Source organism: Lithobates pipiens, unplaced genomic scaffold (genome assembly GCF_037356315.1).
Source record: "Lithobates pipiens isolate NorthernLeopardFrog02 unplaced genomic scaffold, aLitPip1_a1.2 Scaffold_13, whole genome shotgun sequence".
Lineage (NCBI taxonomy): Eukaryota > Metazoa > Chordata > Amphibia > Anura > Ranidae > Lithobates > Lithobates pipiens.
The window spans coordinates 434,783,790-434,800,982 of record NW_027507718.1 but is presented as its reverse complement, the minus strand read 5'-3'; the positions used below and the strand labels follow the sequence as shown (position 1 = coordinate 434,800,982).

Here is a 17,193-nt window from a genome sequence, read left to right as displayed (position 1 = left end):
AATCCTGTACACACGATTGGAAAAGTCTGATCGGATTTTGTTGTCGGAAAATTTTAGATCGAGCTCTCAAACTTTTTTCCGTTGGAAATTCCAATGGAAAAAGTCCGATAGAGTCCACACATGATCAGATTTTCCGGCAACATAATCCGATCGGACTTTTTCAGTCTGAATTTCTGACCGTGTGTACAGGGCATAAGTGTAGCAATATGTTGCTAAATGTTGTACCTTCATTAAATGTAATTATATTGTTACACTTAGAGGCGCCTCTCTTCTCTTTTATACTCAGTTATGATGTGACGCAGTGACGCTGCTTGTATATCAAGACATCGCTTGTACAGTATATCAAGTCAAAATGTATTACAACATTTTGCTTATCTTGCAAAACGCTCTCAAACCAAGTTACTCTCAAACCAAAGTTTTACTGTATGGAATGACAATTGTCTTCCAAATATGTTTCTGCATTGTCACCTTCTTTCATACACTCCTGGTGGAGACTACAAGTGTTCATGCTGACATGCATTTTGCAGGTATGGTCCATCATTTTCTTTACCAATAAACTGATACTGGACAATTATGTGGCTGCAATTTACCAAATTTGCAGAATACATGAATATACGTTTTGTAAAACTGTTCAGTACTCCTTCTCATCAACTGGTTTTAGTAGACAATTTAGGCAAATAGAAAAAATATTTTTAAAATGTCATGCTAACTCACCTTTGTAAATACACGTAACCCTGGTCAGGCTACTATCTGCATGGAGTTTGAATGTTCTCCTTGTACTTGCATGGGATTTCTCCTGATAATCTGGTTTTCTCCCATACTCTAAAGTCATGTTTGTAGGTTCATTGGCTCCTGTGCAAATTGGTCCTAGTATGTATATACATGTATTATTATTATTATACAGGGTCTATATAGCGCCAACAGTTTATGCAGCTCTTTACATCATGAATGTATACATGTGGCATAGCGACCTCAGATTGTAAGCTCTAATGGCAGAGATTGATGTAAATTGTTGGCATTATATAAATACATATACATATAAAAAACAAAGGAGGAAAATAGCGGGACTTTAGATGGGGGATGTCACTGCAGACAGTGCATAGAGTATCTAAGTATATTTTAATAAACATGTACATTTTGACATTCCATGCATTTTTAACTAATAATAAAACATACGCAATAGAGCTGCTTTATAAATACAAGAATACGCATACATAAAATTCAACTTGATAAAATCTCGGTACATAAATTGTATACACGGACCAATAAAATGAGGGGATAGTAAGTCGACCTTGTCAGGGCACCCTTAATAAACTCTACGCGTTTCATGGCTCTTTGCCATTCGTCAGGAGTTAGGTGCAAAGATAAAGCTTTAAATACAAAAAATATGGGTTATTCGTTGCTACCCTTCAAAAAAGAGAAAAACCTGTTAGGGAGCAGAGGATCTGTACTCACAAGCTGTCTGTGAACTGTGCCCAGCTGATATCAAGGGAGGAGGAGCCCCAGATAAATTGTCTGTCCCGAGGCTGAGGTGGGGTGCCCCGCCCCAAACAAAGAAAGAGCCCAAAGGCAGGCCAGACCAACATGACACATTCCCAATGTGTGGAGAGTGTGTAGACCATAATAATCTAGAAACAAAAAAGTGTGAAAAATGTGAAAAAACAAAACTACATGAAAGGGTGTGAGTGCAGACATGAATGGATAAAGCACTAAGTCCAATATGTGTAACTTTTGGGGGGATATGTGTAACTTATGTGTAGGATTGCAATAGATGAACTGTGTGCAGTGCCTCTCTTAAGATAAAGGTCTGTTGATCAGCCCTGGCTATATATGGGCCCGGTCAAGGGCGTGTCCCCCCTACCAGCTTCATGTGCTATGCCAAGTGAGGAGCGGACAGTGCAATCCACCCCATGTGTGTACACCAAAGGTGGAGTCATGCTCACCCCGTCCCTGGCACAAGATGGACTACAAGATATATATAAATACCTGCAATAAATAGTCTATCAGGTGATATAACCACTTGAGCTCCGGAAAATGTCACCCTCTTCATGACCAGGCCATTTTTTTTGCTATTCAGCACTGTACCACTGTTCCTACTTAAATACTGGGCACTTACACCCCCTTCCTAACCAAGCCAATTTTCAACTTTCAGTCCTCTGGGATTTTTATTTTTTGCTAAACAAATAAAAAAATTTTTTGTTTCTGTTATAAAATTTTGTAAATATGTATGTTTTCTCCTTCACTGGTGGGCACTGATAAGGCTGCACTGACAGGCACTGACAAGGTGCACCAATGAGGTGGCACTGATGGGCACTGACAATGGGCACTGATAGGCGGCACTGATGGGCACTGGTAGGTGGCACTGATGGGTGGCACTGATATGCAGCATTGATGGGCATTGATAGGCAGCACTAATGGGCACTCATGGGTAGCACTGGTGGGAACTCATGGGCACTGATAGGCGACACTGATGGGCACTGAAAGGCTGCACTGATGGGTACTTCTGGGTGGCACTGATAGGCGGCACTGATAGTTGGCACTGCTGGGCACTGCTGGGCACTGATCGCACTAGGACTGGCAAGCATTGCGGATGGGCACTGATTGGCAGCTGCCTGGGCATTGATTGGCATTTCCCTGGTGGTCTAGGGTGGCATACCTGGTGGTCCAGTGTGGTGGCATCCCTGGTGGTCCTGGCAGCATCCTGGTGGTCCTGGGTGGGCATCTGGGGGGGGGGCTGCGCCGATAAACAATCAGCACTGACCCCCCCATCAGGAGAGTAGGCGATCGGCTTTCCTCTACTGGCGTCTGATGTGAGATAGGAGAAGACGATCAACCGCTCTTCCTGTTTACATCATGATCAGCTGTGATAGGACACGGCTGATCACATGGTAAAGAGCCCACATCAGAGGCTCTTTACCGAGATCGGTGTAGCAGTGTGTCAGACTGACACACCTTACCACCGATCGCAGCTATGCAAGCCCCCACGGGCACGAAAGAGCGGTCGTTCTGGAGGGCCGTCATATGATGTCCACCCAGAATGAGAGCCACACCACCCAGCCATCATTTGACGGCTGGCGGGCGGGAAGTGGTTAACTAGCAATTGCAAGGGCATGCAACACTGTTTGTAAATTAAATTACTATACTTTTTTTTCACAAAAATACAGCTTTCTTTTGGTGGTATTTGATCACCACTTAGTTTTTATTTTTTATTATATAAATATAAAAAAAAACAATATTTTTTTACTCTCTGCTATAAAACATATCTAATAAAAAACTAAAATTTAGGCCAAAGTGTATTCTGCTATATGTCTTTGCAAAAAAAAATCCTGATAAGTGTACATTGATTGGTTTGTGTGAAAGTTATAGCGTCTATAAATTATATTGTTCTTACAGGCTTGACTATAAAAAAACATTTTTTTTTTCTATCCATCTGCTTCATTATGTTATTTTTACACATATACATATTAAAGTGTATATAAAGGCATATTTGTAGCTTTGCAGTTAGGGAACAGTGAATCTTTTTTCAAGTTTTTATTGTTGTCTGTGCCCTGGCTGGGCAGATGCACCCCTCTATTTTTCCTGGTGACAACTGATAGTGAGACAAAAAGTGATGGATAATACAAATATATTAATCTATAATTAGATATAAAAAATCTACCAATGGGGACAGCTGTTCTTTTAAGGACACTTTAACTGCTTCCCGACCAACTGCTCCCCTGCTTGAACCGTCGTAGCTATACATTGGCTCACGGGGTCGGGATAACAGGCGCGCACACATGCCCGCTGCACAGCAGGGGTGCCGGTGCTCATGGCCGATGGTCGAGCGATCGTGACCAGGAGACACAGAACAGGGACGATTGTATGTAAACACATACTTCCCTGTTCTGTTCTGACAGGAGTGACAGATAGTGTGTTCCTATTAGCTAGGAACCACGATCCGTCACTTCCTCTAGTCAGTCCCCTCCCCCTTCAGTTAGAATCACTTCCCAGGGAACACAGTTAACTCCTTCATCGCCCCCTAGTGTTAACCCATTCACTGCCAGTGACATTGTTACAGTAATCAATGCCTTTTTATAGAAATAAATAAATAAATCTATCTCCTTGTAGACGCTATAACTTTTGGGCAAACAAATCAATATATTATATATTGCGTTTTTCTTTTTTACCAAAAATATGTAGAAAAATACATATCGGCCTAAACTGAGGAAAAATTAGCTTTTTTTTAAAAAAAAAATGGGGATATTTATTATAGCAAAAAGTACAAAATAATGCGTTTTTTTTTCAAAATTGTTGCTTTTTTTGTTTATAGTGCAACAATAAAAACTGCAGAGGTGATCAAATACCACCAAAAGAAAGCTCTATTTGTCCAAAAAAAAGGACGTAAATTTTGTTTGGGGTACAAAATCACGCGACGGTGCAATTGTCAGTTAAATCGACGCAGTGCCAAAACGCAAAAAGTGCTCTGGTTAGGAAGGGGGTAAATTCTTCTGGGGCTGAAGTGGTTAAGAGGGGAATTATGTTTACTTCGTAAAGATTTCCTTTAGTTTCCTGTTGCGTCTCTAAGGCAGGAAGTAAAGGGAAATCTCCTTCCTGCAGTTAAGTTGAACTTACCATATTTATTGGCGTATAACACGCACTTTTTTCCCCCTCAAATCAGCGGGAAATGGGGGTGCGTGTTATATACTGATCCCCCGCTGTTTCTATACCCCTTCTGCGCTCTATGCGGCTTTCGGGTATTTTCGGCTATCTTCGGCTGTTCTCGGCTATTTTTGCCCATTCTCGACCGTTCTCAGTGGCTTTCGGAAAGCCGAAAGCAACGAGAATGGCCGAGTGTGGCTGGAAATAGCCGAGAACCGCCGAAAATAGCCGAGAACAGCCAATTGCGGCAGAAAATACTCGAAGGCCGCCGAGAATTACCGAGCGTCGCTGAGATACACAGGACATCCGCTCTGTATCTCAGTGGCGCCATTTTTAAATCAAATCATTTTCAAATGACTGGCAAGGCTACAATAGAAGGCTGCAAATGGCTGACAAGGCTGCAAATGACTGACAAGGCTGCAATTGTCACTGACAAGGCTGCATTGATGAGCATTTAAATGTAAGTTTTTTTCCTTAAACTTCCCTCCTAAAAGTTTTTTTCTTTTAAATTCCCTCCTAAACTTGGGGTGCATGTTATATGCCGGTGCGTGTTATACACCGATAAATACAGTACTTTTTTACTGCAAGGTCCAATTTAAGTTTGATGACTTTTGTTAAATTTCCTGAGATTTGCCTATATTGCACATATATCATTAGCTGGTCCACTGTTTACTAAGTAGGACCAGTATAATCTTATAGAACAAGTCACTCGTGTGTCTAAGTGAGGCAAGGAAATGCAATGCACAGTGACTGCTAATTAACACTGTTTCAAAAATATCTGTAAGTGACGTACAGAAACTGATGGGGTGAGCAAGAAGACAGCTGGAAACTGGCTTCATCATCGACTCCCAAGCCTCTCTTGCATTAATCTTTCTGAGAAGGGAATTGGAATGTTTTCACGTTTGCACACATGAAACATATATCAGTAGATACTCTTTGCAGAGCCAGCGGCACTAAGGAAAAAAAAAGCCTCTTTGTGCATGAAATGATGTTTTCTGGAGGATCCTTGAGCAGTACTTGTAAGCAAGACCAACATAGTTTCTACAGTTTAAATTAAGGACAAAAAAATAAATCCATTGGAGAAACAGTTTCCAAAGTGTGAAACATGTACCACTGTTAATATTTGCCCTTGGTGGTACTAAGCAATGTTGCCATTTTTTTCTCTTTAGGATAGCTACCCTGTATTAAAATAAGGTCACTTTAGCTACTACTTTCAACTACAGTACTGTTTATTTAAAGGGAAGCTGTAGTGTATTTTTAGCAATACATATTTTGATCAGATTGATTTATTATCCCTAAAAGTAATTTTTATTTTGGCACTTTTTCAATTTTAGTTGCTTGATGTTTTATATTTTGACCACTGCCTTTTATATACAAATTGTCAAGCACTGACCCTATCAAAGAAAGTCATGAACATTTTCTAATCAATAATGCCACATACACACAACCGGACATTCTGGCAGACTAGGTCCGACAGGATCAGTCCGTCAGACAATCCGATCGTGTGTGGGCTAGTCCGACCTTTTTTAAAAAAAAAATCAGACGGACCTAGAAATAGAACATGTTTCAAATATATCAGACAGACTCAAGTCAAACGGACTAAAAATCGGGAAAACCGTTCGTCTGTGTGCTAGTCCGACAGACCAAATACGAGGCAAGGGCAGCTATTAGCTACTGGCTATTGAACTTCCTTGTTTAGTCCCGTTTACGTCATCACGTTCAAAATGAACGGACTTTTGAACGGACTTAGTCGAGGGACCCCAGAAGACGAGGTTTGGGGTTACTTTGCAAAATTAGCTGCACAGTGGAGGTAAGTATGATACGTTTGTTATTTAAAAAAATAAAAATAATTACCCTTACAATCACTTTAAAGTTATAGAAAGGCACTGGACACCCAGCAATAGCACAATGGCAGAAAAGGTGTCCAGTGAGTCCCCCCACCAATTCACAAACACATATATAATAATGGATATAGTGAAAGCAGGTATGCCCTGAGGGAGCCCAGGCATACATGGCACGCACATATTAGACATGACAATTCAGTTTGTTGCAGGCTGGTTGGTAAGTGAGCTGGGAATTTTTCTTTGTTGTTTTTGTCTTTAAATTTCCTGCCTACATATCCCTTTTCTGAGGCACAGAACACTAGAGAATGGAGTGTGGGCAGGCAGACATAGAGGAGTAGGGAGGAGCAGATTGATCCCTCTCTCCTCTCTCATTCTGCAGGGGAGACTCTGTGCTGACCCTGGGCAGTGTGAGAGAGAGTGTCACAGACACTTAGACAACTGCATCCAGCCCCCAGATGGTTGGCAACCTTGGTGATTAGGGTGAGGCCAGGCACACCTTGCCTATGCACCTGCCCATGAACTTGGTGGTTGTGGTACTTGGTTACTTAAGAAGCCAGCCACAGTCCTGTCTTAATAATGTGTCCAGGTTTCAGTTGGTCTGAAATCCCGGATTGGGTCAGAAATCCTAATGGTATTGGTATAAACAGTGTGCGGAGATGTAATTGGTTTCATATGGTCCAGAATATATTATATCCCCATTAGTCTTTGTCCTTATTACATCTAGTGTATTATCACCATTTGGCCAGTTTTATTTGCATACTGCTCCCAGGAGGCCTTGCTGGGCTGAGCTGTTCCCCTTTTGCTGTTTGTCCTTTATGGCGGTTGTTTCCATCCAGCTCGGGGGCTGCGATGTGCATAGGGGAGATCTGTTCTTGATCTCTTGCTGTCCTCCCCTGTCTTTTAAAAGGGGTAGTCACCTGCACTTCGGCGCCATGTTTTCCATGCCCATACACTGACATCTGTTGTTGCATCTGTGCACCCCCCTTGATGGTGGACATCCTATGGACACCCCTACATCACCGCCCGTACATGACGCTGGGGGCGTAACCTTCAAGCCCTTGTGGGTATATCTAGATGTTCAGCACAGCTGGGATTCTGATTCACAACTTGACGACTGGATAGAGCAGTCACATCTCTAAGAACAAACTGACAACCATTGGATTTTTCACTCCATTGGGGTACAACTTTCTTATTTTCTTGACACCTATTGGGTCTGTTACATTGTCTTTATACACGTGTAATACTTATATAATTTCTATATTGCCCCGTAGTCTCTCTGCCCGCATCAGCTTTATAACTATGTTGGTCTGCATTCATGCATATACCATATTTCATATTTCAGATAGTCCTTCTTACCAACATGCTCTAATAAGCTTAATTCATTTATTTACATCTTTATGTATATATAAATAAAATTTTAGAACCTTATACATTAAGCCATTTTTGCAATTATGATGCCCTCTGATATATGTGCATCCTTGCAGACATTTTCCAGACATGATTTAAGGGGCTAAGTGGAGACCGCAGTGAGAAATACCCCTATCCAGACCGTGCTGATCCTCCGGATGTTCCCCTGTTGTGGCCTCCCCCTCAGCTCCCTAGCTGGATGCACTACACGGCTGCCATTTTGATATCCAGCATTTGGCAATTTATCTCAGACCTCAGTAAGTATGAGGTCTCTGTTTCAGACCTCTCTTGCCAATTATTCCGCCTGCCGCCATTTATTAACAACATACATTTATTGATCTTATTATTTACATTGCAGATACAACATGCATGCATCCGCCCTTGAAGAAGCGATTAGGGTCTCCCGAAATGCATAGGGCTTTATTGATGCTTGTTTTATGCCAGTACATGCTGGGTATTATTGATGTCTGCATTATGTTTACATACTTCCCTGTCCACATGTATGTACATTTTATTTTCTTATTGTGTATGTGTATTTACTGACCCAGCAACTTTTAAGTTTTATTGTCGCTCAAGGATGTACAACATTTGTAATAAATCTTTGTATATTTACTTTCATCTGTTTTGTGTACATTGGCTATTATGCCGGGTAACTCACAATCATTGTTGTTGCCGCTCTGTTACATAACATTTTGAAACAAACACATTGACTTTGTCTGAGTGTTTGCTGTGGACATTGGCTAAACCTCTCTCACCTCACTTAAAGTCCCAGGGCTATTTTTCTTATTTTGTATGCCTTATTAGGGATGGAGGTGTCAGAGTGGTCACACCAGACCTTAATCTCCCTTCTTAGAATATATTATAAACCAAAAATCTTTAAGGATAATTTTATCATACACACTCTTGACCATGTGCATGAGAAAAGATTGTGCAACCCTCATTAACTAAGAAATGCTTTATTCTGCTGTCTATTCATCATGCAGGTGCTGCATTGTAAACGCACCTCACTAACTCCTTTAACCACTTAACCACTTGCTTACTGGGCACTTAAACCCCCCTCCTGTCCAGACCAATTTTCAGCTTTCAGCGCTGATGCACTTTAAATGTCAATTGCGCGGTCATACAACACTGTACCCAAATTAAACGTTTATAATTTTTTCCCCACAAATAAATCTTTCTATTGGTGGTATTTTATCACCTCTTTTTATTTTTAAAATTCTTCTCTGTAATTTTTTTTTTTAGAAAGGCTTAATTAAAAAAAAAAAAAAATATATATATATATATATATATATATATATATATATATATATATATATATATATATATATAGATATTTTGTTATAACATTTTGCCATCAGGTAATTTTTCTCCTTCATTGATGCACGCTGATGAGGCTGCACTGATGGGCACCGATTGGTGGCAGTGATGGACACTGCTGGGTGGCAATAATGGTCACTGATCGGCACTGGTAGGTTACATTGATAGGCAGCACTTCTAGGTGGCACTGATTGGCACCACTGGTGGGCATTGATAGGTGGCACTGGTGGGCACTATGGGCACTGGCAGGTGCTAATGGCAGGTGGCAGTGGCAAGGGGTACTGGTGGGCACAGATGAGGCAGACTTGACTCTTCCTCTTTGGGAATGATGTCCCTTGCACATAAGCCAGTGATTGGATTTTTTTTTGGCATGAATAGAAAAAAAATTTACCAAGCTTTTGTTTACATCATGTGATCAGCTGTCATTGGCTGACAGCTGATCACGTGTTAAGGGGTCGGGACCGGTCCCTTACTCGGATCTGTGATCACAGCCTCAGTCTGCAGGGGGCGCGGGGAGCGTGCAAAGGGGAGGCCGTCATATGACGACCTCCTGGAAATTCAGGTCAGTGCTGTGGCCATCATTCGGCTATAGCACGGATGCCAAGTGGTTAAAAAAATTAAAATAAATCAGACTTCTGTATCCTTTCGCGAAAGCGTAAGTCTTCAGGTTTGTCTAAATGTCTGGCTACATGTTCACATTAAACATCGTGTGCCTCTTCTATAATATCAGTATATGGGTAAAATACACTTGTGGTCCTTATGCAATTGCAGTGATGCAGTTACTCATAAATCCTTATTAGTAAGCTCAGTAGACATTGTCGGCAGGCTCAGTCAAGTGTGATTAATTGAAAACAAAAACAGTATTATAATTGTTGCATATTAAAAATAGAACAGGCTTGTTAATGCTTGTGAATTATTAAATGATTTATTAAAGGTAGAAAAATAAAGTGTGGTTTTTGTTATAAATTGCTAGCATTCTTCTGAGCTAACATACTTCATAACAACATACTTAAGAACTTGATTAGTTCTATTAAAGGCCAAAACTTTCTTGACAGCAGATCAAGGATAATGAAAACTGCAACCAGTAAATCCTCACTGGTAGAAATCAACAAAAGTTTTCAAATTCAGTCCACTGCTTGATTAGAACCTCAGTCTGCCCCAGTACCCCTAGTAAGTCCTTTTTGTCCCAGTGACAACGGGGACAAAAACAATATTAATAGGGACATAGACAGAAATATAAATCAGAAATAGGTTCTAGCTTTCTTCTACTTAAAGTGGTACTAAAGGCAAAGTAAAATAAATAACATCTATGATGCAGTCTATCAGGAGCATAACACAGCCATCTTTGTTTTGTTACCCCCCCCCCCCCCCCCCCCCAGGTAACATTGTATTTTTAGCCGTTTACCTTGCTGTTTTTTTTTCAGCTTCCTTTAACACACCAACATGTGCAGCAAATGGGTTATAGGATCGAGACACAGCTTTTAACACTGACAATGCTTACAACCATCAGCTTTTACACATTTAGTTAAAACCTTTATCCGAAAAAGGAAAAAAAAATCTGTAACTGCTTAAACATCTTAGTTGGAGTTAGAATTTAACATGTTAGTCACTTATTTAACCACTTGCCGACCAATCCCCATAGTTGTACTGCGGAAACATGGCTCGGCTGCGTGAATCCCCGTCATGTTACGTCACTTCTTTATGTGGCCACTAGGGGCACGCCCGCTGTTCGCCCTCGGAGCCGATGCGAGCAATGGCCGCGGGCTCCCTTGATCGCGCATGACATGGCAAGAACCAGGATCTCTGTGTGTAAACAGAGATCCCGCTTCTCTCAGGGGGAGAAGAGACAGATCGTGTTTTCATACAAAGTATGAACACCAATCTGTCTCTTCCCCTAGCAAGTCCCATCCCCCCTTCAGTTAGAACACATAGCAGGGAACACAGTTAACACCTTATCAACCCCTTGTGTTAACCCCTTCACTGCCAGTGACATTTTTACAGTAATCAATGCATTTTTATAGCACTGATCGCTGTATAAATGCCAATGGTCCCAAAAATGTGTCAAAATTGTCTGATTTGTCTGCCATAATGTCACAGTAATAATAAAAATCTCAGATCATCGCCATTACCAGTAAAAAAATAATAATAATAAAAATGCTCTAAATCTATCCCCTATTTTGTAGACGCTATTACCTTATGCACAAACAAATCAATATACGCTTATTGCGATTTTTATATGTAGAAGAATACACATTGGCCTAAACTGATAAAAAACTTGCTTTAAAAAAAAAACGGGGAAATTTATTATAGCAAAAAGTACAAAATATTGTGTTTTTTTCAAAATGTTCACTTTTTTTGTTTATAGTGCAAAAAATAAAAGCCACAGAGGTGATCAAATACCACCAAAAGAAAGCTCTATTTGTGGGAAAAAAAGGACATCAATTTTGTTTGGGTACAACATCACATGACCGCGCAATTGTCAGTTAAAAACGACGCAGTGCCGAATCGTAAAAAAACATTCAGTCATTCAGCAGCCAAATTTTCCGGGGCTGAAGCCATTAAACTAATTGTAAAGTCTTGTTTTGTTTTTTTAATAGCAAACATGTTATACTTACCTTCTCTGTGCAGTGGTTTTGCACAGGGCAGCCGGATCCTGTTGGAGTTCCTGGCCACTCCCTTCTGCGGGGTGCTCCCACAGCAAGCAGCTTTTAATAGGAGCACCCAAACAGGCATGCTCCCGACCCACGGCTCTGTGTGTCCATTCACACATAGAGCCGTGGCATAGCCCTGCCCCCACTGTCTCCTGATTGACTCATGGCTGTGATTGACAGAAGCGGTAGCCAACGGCTCCCAAAAGCCAATCAGGAGTGTGAATCCCTGGAGAGCCAGGACTCTCATGGACATTGCTGAATCAAGGCAGGGCTTAGGTAAGTATTGGGGGGGCTGGGGCTGCTTCACACAGAAGGTTTTTTACTTTCATGCATAGACTGCATGAAGGTGAAAAAAACTTGTACCTTTACTAACAGTGCTGCTGCACTTCCATAGATAGAGGAGGCACCCTAAAGCCCCATGCACATGATCAGAATTTCTGCCAGCAAAAGTCAGATGTGAGCTTTTGGTCAGAAATTCCGGCTGTGTGTATGCTCCATAGGACTTTTCCAGCCAGCAAAAGATTGAGAGCAGGTTCTCTATTTTTCGGTCAAAAAAAGATCAGATCGGAAATTCCGATCGTCTGTACAAATTCCAACATGCAAAGTTCCTATGCATGCTCGGAAACAATTTGATGCATGCTCAGAAGCATTCAACTTAATTTTCTTGGCTTGTTGTAGTGTTGTACATCACCACATTCTTGACTGTCGAAAGTTTAGAGGACTTTTGTGTGACCGTGTGTATGCAAGCCAAGCTTGAGTGAAATTCCGTCGGAAAAACCCTCCAAGTTTTTTCTGACGGAAAATCCGCTGGTGTGTATGGGGGCATAAGACAAAACGTGTGATCCTGGCTGAAGCACTAGGTGAAAAAAAAGAAAGAAAAAAAAAACAGAAAACAAATGCAGCCACCACATCTACAGATAGGCAAGATGCAATATGTTCCATTTTTGTTTTTTAGTTTAGATTCTAAAAAGTGTTTTTTTTTATTTCTATGTTGCTGTAGAAGCATTCCCTTCTCTTCCTATCTGGTTAAACATTGTCAGCAGAGCAGAAATGGAGGAGTAATCACTCTAGATCAGTGGTTATCAACCCTGTCCTCAGGGCCCACTAACAGGCCAGGTTTGCAAGATAACTGCAATACATCACAGGTAATATCATTTACTGCTCAGTGATTGCCGTATTCTACTCTGCATCTCCCCAAGGTAATACATAAAAACTGGGCACTGAGGACAGGGTTGATGACCACTGCTCTAACGGATCGAGGGATAGCAGTAAAAACCCTACAGGTGCTCAACTCTTCTCCGATCTATCCAAATGTAAGAAAGCATGAACTTTGTGCTTTTAACACAAGCTACAATATTTGCTTGATAACATTAATAGCTTGCCTACAGATAATTTGTTTTTGTTTCCTCAAATTTCTCTAAAAGTATAATTATAGTCAATACTTTTGGAGAAGGACTCCCCCAGATTTTTACAGATATCCAGGGCCCATTTATTTATATATATATATATATATATATATATATATATATATATATATATATATATATATATATATATATATATATATATATATATATATATTAGGGTTGGTGGTCCTAATGCCAGATGGGATTAAATTCGGGTCACATATGAGTTCTTATGCATGTAAGCGACAGTTCATAGCACCCAGCCAAGGATAACATATCTGTGAAGCATCATAATTAATAATAATAATAATAATAATAAGTTCCAGGATGGTAAAATGTTGAGCAAATTCTCAGTTTGTGAATCAAGGTATAATGTGGTCCAGAGAAGGATCAATCTTCACTGCTGGTGTACAGTCATGTCAGCTTCCTACATATAGCCACAGCAATAAGGAATCAGCCAAAAGATATGTGTGAACATGGATATCACCTCCCTCACACACCAATCAGGTTCCAGGTTGCACAAAGTGAGTATATTTCATCACCAACTTGGAAATAAATCCTCAATGTGTTAAACGCCCATGTGCGTCACAGAGACCAAATTGTCATGGGATGTTCCATAGGGTGCATGCATGTTATACTTATCAGTTCAGATGTCTCTGAAGAAGCTTATTAGTCCAGACATCTTTTAAGATATAGGACCATAACTGCCATTTCAGAGAGATTCATGCTTGGATGTTGAAGTCCCAAATCACAGAGAAGGGGGATCACCAATGTGGGAAAAGGGTGGATGTGAAATGTGAAATTAAGCCTGACCAGACCCAAGCCGGCTGCTTCAGACATTTTACTAGACAAAAATGAAGGAGAACCTTCCACCCAGAAATAAAAACCCTTTTTTTTAGCTTCCTGTCTAGTGAAACCACTGTAGGCAAGACAGGAAATAAGGGAAATCTCTAAAAAAAAACTCCTGACAGACCCTTGCATCTTTCATCCAGTGCTGCACTGACATTTCTGGATTCTGAGTCATGGGGAAAGCAAAAGAATTGTCAAAGGATCTGCAGTAAAAGGTAGTTGAACTGTATAAAACTGAAAAGGGATATAAAAAGATATCCAAAGAATTGAGGATGCCAATCAGCAATATTCAAACTCTAATCAAGAAGTGGAAAATGAGGGGTTCTGTTGAAACCAAACCATGGTCAGGTAGACCAACTAAAATTTCAGCCACAACTGCCAGGAAAATTGTTCATGATACAAAGAAAAACTCACAAATAACTTCAGGTGAAATATAGGACTCTCTGAAAAGATGTGGTGTGGCTGTTTCAAGATGCACAATAAGGAGGCACTTGAAGAAAGATGGACTGCATGGTCGAGTCGCCAGAAGAAAGCCATTGCTACACAAATGCCACAAAGTATCCCGCTTACAATATGCCAAACAACACAGAGACAAGCCTCAAACCTTCTGGCACAAAGTCATTTGGAGTGATGAGACCAAAATGTAGCTTTTTGGCCACAACCATAAATACTGCATTTAGAGAGAAGTCAACAAAGCCTATGATGAAGGGTACACCATTCCTACTGTGAAAAACAAGGAAGTCGATTGCTGTTTTGGGGATGTGTAAGCTACAAAGGCACAGAAAAGTTAATCAAAATTGATGGCAAGATGAATGCAGTATATTATCAAAAAATACTGGGGGAACATTTGCATTCATCAGCCAGGAAGCTGCGCATGGGATGTACTTGGACATTCCAACATGACAATGATCCAAAACACAAGGCCTACTGTGAAAAACATGGAAGTGGATCGCTGTTTTGGGGATGTGTAAGCTACAAAGGCACAGAAAAGTTGGTCAAAGTTGATCGCAAGATAAATGCAGCATGTTATTAAAAAATACTGGGGGAACATTTGCATTCATCAGCCAGGAAGCTGCGCATGAGATGTACTTGGGCATTCCAACATGACAATGATCCAAAACACAAGGCCAAGATGACCAGTCATTGGCTACAGAAGAATAAAACGAAGGTTCTGGAGTAGCCATCTCAATATCATTAAGCCACTCTGGGGAGATCTCAAGCGTGCAGTTCATGCAAGACAGCCCAGGAACCTCCAGGAACTGGAGGTTTTTCCAAGAGGAATGGGCAGCTTTACCATTTGAGAGGATAAATAGCCTCATCCACAAATACCACAAAAGACTTCAAGCTGTCATTGATGTTAAAGGAGGTAATACACAGTATTAAGAACTGGGGTATGTAAACTTTTGATCAGGGTCATTTGAGTAGTTTCTGTTGTCATTATAATTTTAAAAAGAATAAACACGGTTGATTGATAATAAATGGTCTCAGCCAAACACTAACCATGAGCGATTTCTGTGTTATCATTCATATTATCTGAAAAATTATGACAAAATCATAAATTCTGCCAGGGTCTATAAACTTATGAGCACAACTGTAGCAGCAAAAACCAGATATGAATCTAAATGCACCCACACCAACCAAACTAAGAAACAAGTTTTGTTCTTGGCATAACTTTTAAAGCTTAAAGTGGAAGTAAACCCATGGATTTAAACAGTTAAAAAAAAAAAGGCATGCCGGGAATGCTAACTGCAGATTGGCTGTGCTCTCAGCCAAACCATCAAACCATCCAATGGCTGGTGTCATAACGAATCACATGTGCAGCACCATAGCAGTTGAAGATTAAACAGAGGCAAAGATGGCAGCTTCCTTGGCTGAAAACGATAGGGGAGTTTACTTCTACTTTAAATGTACAGTATATGTGTTTAATATATGGTACAGCAGTAATCCAACCTTTAATAAAAAAATATGCATGCTATGTTATACATTATTGCTACATAAACTATAGCTTTGTGATACAAAGTGATTTTGACGTAGTGCTATGCATACAACACATCAAACAGTCATCGCACATGTGAAAAGATAAAGATATAATTAAATGCCTGAACCTACTCTGTGCTATATCCCTAAAGCCTTCATTATATTCCCCAGTGGGGGGGATAGTCACATGCCTCAACAGCATAACACAGAGCACAGATTGTGCCCACGTGCTAGTGAGAAAGCGCGCTCTAGCCATACCTGTTTTCCATTCCTATCGCTGTTTTCTTCAATGTTTTGCTGATCGCCTAAAGCACTGCCAGTTTTAGATTCCAAATGAGCCACCGGAGATAATTAATGAGCGTCTTTTTTTTTTTTTTTTTGTCTCTACCTATATACAGCTATGTTGCTCATGCATGCAAACTCTCTGCTTGAGATCCTGTTATTGTCAAATGATTCTAGATTCAGCAGTTGCTGTAATTTGTTAGCCAGCGAGTGTCGTATTAAATGCTGCATTGTAAAATATTTATTATGAGCAGTGTTGTATAAAGAGATTTATAGCTGGGAAGTGTTTTCTGGAGAAAAAAAGAAAAAAAAAAAAACAAGGCAACAAATACAAGGAAAAAATATTCACTCGAAACCTAGTGTGGCATATCATATTGATTTCAGAAGGAACACTGTTTGTCCAAGGTTGCTTTTGTAAAGTACTGCTCTATAAAGCTCAGGTATGGGGCCATATATTTTGTGCTATTTGCTGCACTGTCACAGTGACCTTGTTCAAATACCTAATCTAAAATGTATTCCAAACATTACATGAGTGACTGCTCCCCAGTTCAGATTAAAATCCAAACCACTTGCTCATTGTCTTGGCTGGAGCAGATTTTCTGTTGTCGTTGGATAAATCCCCTAGATGGCAGTGCAGATTGTAATTAGAGTGATAACTGTAAGCTTTGTTTATCAGATAAACACTTCTTCAAATGCCACTGCGGTATTTTATATATTCGCTGGATCAGTTGTCATAAACCGACAATGTTTATTGGACGCCAGAAATTTGTGAAACAGGGTTGGCGATGTTGAAGAAAATGACTATAAATGATGCTGAGGTCA

General features: G+C 40.4%; 1 long non-coding RNA gene across 1 annotated transcript in view; it reads right to left on the bottom strand.

Moving 5' to 3' along the window:
- The window catches only part of LOC143976171 (uncharacterized), a 49,460-nt gene extending 32,926 nt beyond the window's left edge, over positions 1–16,534 (bottom strand). Inside the window, exons 1-2 of the long non-coding RNA XR_013272538.1 lie at positions 16,348–16,534; positions 715–867 (exon numbers count right to left, since the gene is read on the bottom strand). This is a non-coding gene — a long non-coding RNA (uncharacterized LOC143976171). The remainder of the gene's footprint in view (positions 1–714; positions 868–16,347) is intronic.
- Positions 16,535–17,193: the final 659 nt, after the last annotated feature.